This window comes from Heterocephalus glaber, unplaced genomic scaffold (genome assembly GCF_053883595.1).
Source record: "Heterocephalus glaber isolate CG9 unplaced genomic scaffold, H.glaber_assembly_v1.0 deba00001497, whole genome shotgun sequence".
Taxonomy (NCBI): Eukaryota; Metazoa; Chordata; class Mammalia; order Rodentia; family Bathyergidae; genus Heterocephalus; species Heterocephalus glaber.
In genome coordinates, this window is record NW_028258320.1 from 55,729,348 (window position 1) to 55,735,487 (window position 6,140).

The following is a 6,140-nucleotide window of genomic DNA, read 5'->3' on the forward strand; positions in this document are numbered from 1 at the left end:
GCACATTACTAAATTCTTTAATACAAAAAAATAATGCTTTAAATTGTACTTTGGACATGTAGTCCACTTTTTTGGCTCAACAAACAAACCCAAAATTGTTTTTAGCTTTCTGCTCTGGCATTCACAAAGTTTTGCCTAAAACCCTTAGAGATTTGCTGAAAAAGATTTATTTATGTGCATTCTGAAGAGCATGCCAAAATCCTGCTGCTTCGTGTTTTCCAGATTCCTCTAAATTAAAAAGCTAGTGCATGCAAAAGAGTAAAATGTTGGGTTAGTTATTGTGCACAGTAAATGTGTTTATTTCCAGGAAGAGGGGTGAGAACGGTGTGACAGGCGAATGCTTAGCCAGAGGAGTCTGGGCTCTACAGAACTGAGAGTCTCTTTTGCTTTTTACCAAGTCCCTACTTCTATTGAATGAAAAATCATCCAGACATAAAACTCTACCATTTGTAGGCATTTATTTAATTGATTTTACTGAGTTGTATCAGAATAGACCAAACTACCTACTTCACCCACAAAAAATTAAAAAAACCAAAACATTGCAATGTCAAAAAATAAAATGAATTATTAAATGCGGAAGCTCCAGATACTTTGCAGCTGAAATGAGTAGTCAGGATCAAAAAAATGAATGTTTGTGCATAAATGTTAAAAAAACCTACACTAAACCTGGATATTTTTCTCCAGAAGAGCCTGTTCATGAAAAACAAGTTATATACAAGTATATGACAATATATTCATTTCTATGCATTGAGTTCATTGACTGGAGTATTATTTATATTGTGATACAGATTAGCATCAAATATCTAAACTGCATTTGAATCTAGAAAAGCATTGTATAAATAATTTTCTAAAGTGCAAACAGAAAGAAAAAAATCATAACTTTTGTTTAGTTTCACTGTAATGCTAGTGACAGACCCTTGGAAGCAAAGATCTGTTTTGGATCCACATTTTCTTGCAGGAAAGTTGAAATCTCTCATGCCCTCCCCAGAGCCTGGATCTGATGGCTCAACTACTATGATGGATCGTTCCTTTGGTAACCAAATTTCCCCTGTGTTTATCTGATATAACCACTCTCCTACTCACTACACTTATTTATTTATTTACATGTGATTATGAATATATCTCACATGAGAATGAATTGGGTAGAGGAAAAAGAAGTTTTCAAAATGGAGAAAAACTAGTGACTGCTTATTTATATTTTCTGCCATGATCCTGATACACAGCAGCCAAGTTGAGTCCTAGGGCAGGGACAGAGTCCATGGCAAGGCCTCAGATGCTTCTAGAGTTGTACCAATTGAGATAATGAATTTTAAATCACCTGACATAATGTGAGGCAAGTAACAATATAGTAATGAGAACAACCTTGGTCTGTGATAACATTACTCTTAATACTTTCAGAGTAGCCACGAGTTTGAAAACAAGTGAAAATTACTCTCAAAGACTTTTTCATCATTATTACATCACTAGCCTCAATAATAAAGGCACACGGAAATCTCTTTTGAGGTAAGTAATAATGAGATACAGAAAAGGTTAGAGACTTTAGTAGAAGATGACAAAAACCAGAACTAGTTTGAATATTCTTTACATATAATCAGAGGAGATGGCAGGTAAAAAGTTTTCCTTTCCAAAACCACAGATTACAGTTGCTAAATACAGGCAAGATAACTAATTGCACAAGTATTTCAGTATTGCTCACAGACTATCTACTCTGGCTGAGCCCAGGGCCCTTAAGCATGGCTGTGCTGGGCTCTCTGCACCACCTACTGGCCAAAACATCCCAGGGATGGATTCTGATTGGCTCTTCCACAGGAGGAACCACCCCTCCTCCCAGACTCAGGATATCTTTCCTTTCTCCTTCATACAAATACTTAATTATTCCCTCTGTTTTATTTTTTCAGATCCCTACTGGGTCCTTTCAGTACAGAAAATAATTGTTTTTCTTCCCACTTAAAAGGTCCCTTCCCCCACAGTTCACCCATTACAACAAAACAACCTTCCCTGAACCCCATATCCTCATCTAGAGGAAGTCTTATTTCTGTCCTTGGCAGCCCACTTCTGGTCTCACACATTTCAGTTTGACGTATCTCTGCACCTCTGCAGATATCTCTCCTGGAAAGTCTTCTGTCTCCTGATTTCAGTGGGCACACGATGGTCATTCTTAGGTCACTCTCTTCTTAAACATTCTTCCCTAGAGTTCCTTCCTCTTGGACCTTTCCTATATCCTTATTCTCCTCCCTGTGTCCCTCTTGTCTCCGTGACTTTGCATACTCGACATGCTCAGGCTTTTTTGCTTTTCTCTACATATGTGTTATGGCTTGTGTTTAGATGTCCCCTCAAAGCCTCATGCGAATGAGGTGGGGCTATTTTGGAGGTGACTGAATCTGGAGTGTATGAATCTGGGATTAAGGGTGTGTGCACTACATGAGAGTGATTGGTTTGGCACCTAATCCCAGTAGTTTGAATAAGATGAAAGGGGCAGAAAGTTGCTGTTAGGGTCTCATGTTGCCTTTGCTGCTTCTGTCACCATGAACTATTGCTCCTCTGCCATCCTGCCTTGGAGCCAGCTGATTATGGACTGAAATCTTTATGAACTTTAAGCCAAATAAACCTTTCCCCCTTTAACTTTGAGTATCGGGTATTTTTGTCTCAGCAACAAGAAAAAAGTAACTAACAACATGCTCTTCAGTGACCTCATCAAGCTAGGTCTTCCATTGTCTATAAGCCAGCGACCCCAGTTTCCACCAGGAGCCCAAGACCCACACTTACATGTTGGCATGACTTTTACAGTGTTGTGGAGCTCTCATAGGTGCCTGAGGATGAAGGTGTCAAAGCAGAACTCCTGCTCTTCCCGTCAGCTCCTTTCCTCCTGCATGTTCATCTCTTTCTTACCTTCTCCCTGGAATAACATTTGCCCCTCCTGCTGCTTCATAGTGGTGGCTACCAGGCAATTCGATGGCTTGCAGACTGAATGCTAGCTGGACACAGTGGTGAATGCCTGTAATCCTAGCCACTTGGGAAGCTGAGGCAAAAGGATCACAATTCAAGATCAGCCTGGGAAGCTTAGTGAGTCGCTGTGTCAAAATAGAATTTACAAAGGGCTGGGGTGTAGCTCAGTGCTCCCTGGGTTCAATCCCCAGTAGTGAAAAAGACAAAAAAATATTGACTGGTTGCTTCCCTGTCCAGCAAGAGTTGAGCCTATCCATGTCTGGCCATCTTTGTTCCTACTGTGCTCACCCTGGCCACCAGTTCACATGGCCTTCTTCTAGAGCTCATGGATAGCCTCTGTCCAGGACTGTGGCCTTCTATACCCTGTCCGTCCTCCCAGCAGCCCAAGACCTTTTACCTGCATAAACCCTCTACTCTTAGAGAATGCTTGAACATGGTGAGGCCCCCATGATAATCTTGGCCACATTCCTCTCTTCTTACAATTTATCTAATATCCTTATGTGCTTCCCTTGTCACCACCTCTGGATTAGCTGCTCCTTTGTTAGTCACAACATCCATAACTCTTTTTCTTCCTAGCTAATTTCTACCCACTATTTAAGTCCTATCTCACTCATTGTTGTATGGCCAATATACAAAAAGTTCAGTTCAAGAACAATACTATGTGTTAAATGAATGAATAAACACCTTTGTTAAACAAACTTTTTTTCTTAAATTCTTTTATTGGTATATTTTAGGTATACAATATGTTTACATTTATCATTGGGTGCTTATACCTGTACATGATCTATCTTGGTTTTGATTTTTCTCCCCATTGCCTGTGCACCCTTCACCCCCTCCACCCTTCGCTATTTACATAGACTTCGTTTCCATTTTTTTTTCTTTTCTCATAATTTTTCCTTTCCCTTCTTTCCTTTCCCATTCCCCTCCCACCAGCCCTACCCCTTTGGGCCTTTTCCTATTTCAAAGTATCAATTATTTTTTATTAATCCTTTTGATTCTTATTTACACTTTCAGTTTCTCACACTAGAGAAACTATTTGGTATTTACAAGGGTGTCCTATTTATTTCACCTATTTATGGCATCAATGTGCATTCATTTAGCTATAAATGACTCTAGTTTCTCATTCTTTATGGCTGAGTAGTACTCCATTTTATTAAAAAAACCACATCTTTTTTATCCATTTTCCACTTGATGGGCACTTGGGCTGTTTCCAAGCTTTAGCTATTACAAACTGTGCCGCTATAAACATGTGTGCACATATATTGCTGTGGTATGATTCTTTTAATTATTTTGGGCAGATCCCCAGGAGGGGATAGCTGAGTCAAATGGGACCTCTAGCCCTAGTTCTTTGAGGTATCTCGATACTGATTTCCACAGTGGTTGCACCAGTCTGCACTCCCACCAACAAGGGAGAAGAGTTCCTTTCTCCCCACACTCCCGCCAGCATTTATTATGGATTGATTTCTTGATAGCAGCCATTCTTTCTGGGGTGAGGTGGAATCTCAGTGTTGTCTTCATCTGCATCTCTCGAATGACCAGTGATGTTGAACATTTTTTCATATATTTATTTCTACTTTTACTTCTTTGTCTAAGAAATGTCTATTCATTTCAGATGCCCATTTTTGAATTGTGTCTTTGAATTTGGGGGGGGTCTGATTTTTTTCAGTTCTTTATATATTCTAGATAGTAGTCTTTTGTCTAAGGTAGAGCTGCTAAATTTTTTTTTTCCCACATTGTAGGTTGTCTCTTAGCTCTGTTGGTGGTTTCTCTTGCAGTGCAGAAGCTTTTTAATAAGATGAGATCCCAGTTGTTGATCCTTTGTGCTACTTCCTGTGCTACTGAGGTTTAGTTCATAAAGTCTTTTCCTATGCCAATGTCTTCAAGAGTTCTACCTAACTTATTTTCTATCAAGTTTAGTGTTTCTGTTTTAATATTTAGATCTTTAACCCACTTCAATCTTAGTTTAGTGCATGGTGATAGGTATGGGTCTAGTTTTAATCTTTGGCAGATTGAGATCCAGTTTTTCCAAAACCATTTATTAAATAGGCTATCTTTCCTCCAATGAGGGTGTTTGGCTCCTTTGTCAAAGATGAGGTGGCTGAGTATGTCTGGAGTTGATTCTGGAACTTATACTCTGTTCCACTGATCCTTGGGTTTGTTTCTTTGCCAATACCATGCTGTTTTTATCACAGTAGCTTTGTAGTATAGTTTCAAGTTGGGGATTGAGATGCCCCCGGCCATGTCTCTGTTGCCTACAACTGCTTTTGCTATTCTAGTTCTCTTCTGGTTCCAAATGAATTTTTGGATTGTTTTCTCTACTTCTGTGAAGAATATTGTTGGAATTTCAATCAGCATTGCATTAAATCTATATAGTAGTTTTGGAAGTATGGCCATTTTCACTATATTGGTTCTTCCTACCCAGGAACAAGGGATAACTTTCCATTTTCTTATATCCTCCTTGATCTCCTTTTTTAGAGTGCTGTAGTTTTCAGTGCAGTGGTCTTTTGCTTCCTTTGTTAGATTGATTCCTAGATATTTCATTTTTTGGTGTGCTATTGTGAAATGAATTGTTTCCCTAATTTCTCTCTCAGTGAGTCTGCTATTTGTGTATAAGAAGGCTATTGTTTTTTGAGTGTTGACCTTATATCCAGCTACCCTACTGAATCTGTCAATTAAGTCTACAAGTCTTTTGCCCGATTTTTGGGGGTCTTCTATGTAAAGTATCATATCGTCAGCAAATAATGACAGTTTAAATTCTTCCTTTCCTATCTTTATTCCTTTTATTTCTTTCTCTTTTCTAATTACTGTGGCTAATATTTCCAGAACTATATTGAACAGGAGTGGTGATAGTGCACACCCTTGTCTTGTTCCTGATTTTAGCATGTCAGTTTTTGAACATTTGCTATGATGTTGGTGCTTGGTTTTGCATAGATAGCCTTAATTAGGTTGAGTTAAAGACCTTCTATGCCAATTTTCTGTAGGGTTTTTTATCATGAATGGGTGTTGGATTTTGTCGAATGCCTTTTCTTCATCTATTGAGATGATCATATGATTTTTGTCCTTGACTCTGTTAATATGGTGTACTACATTTATTGATTTATGAATGTTGAACCATCCTTGCATCCCTAGGATAAATCCGACTTGGTCACAGGGTATGATCTTCTTGATGACACTCTGTATTCTGTTTGCCAGTA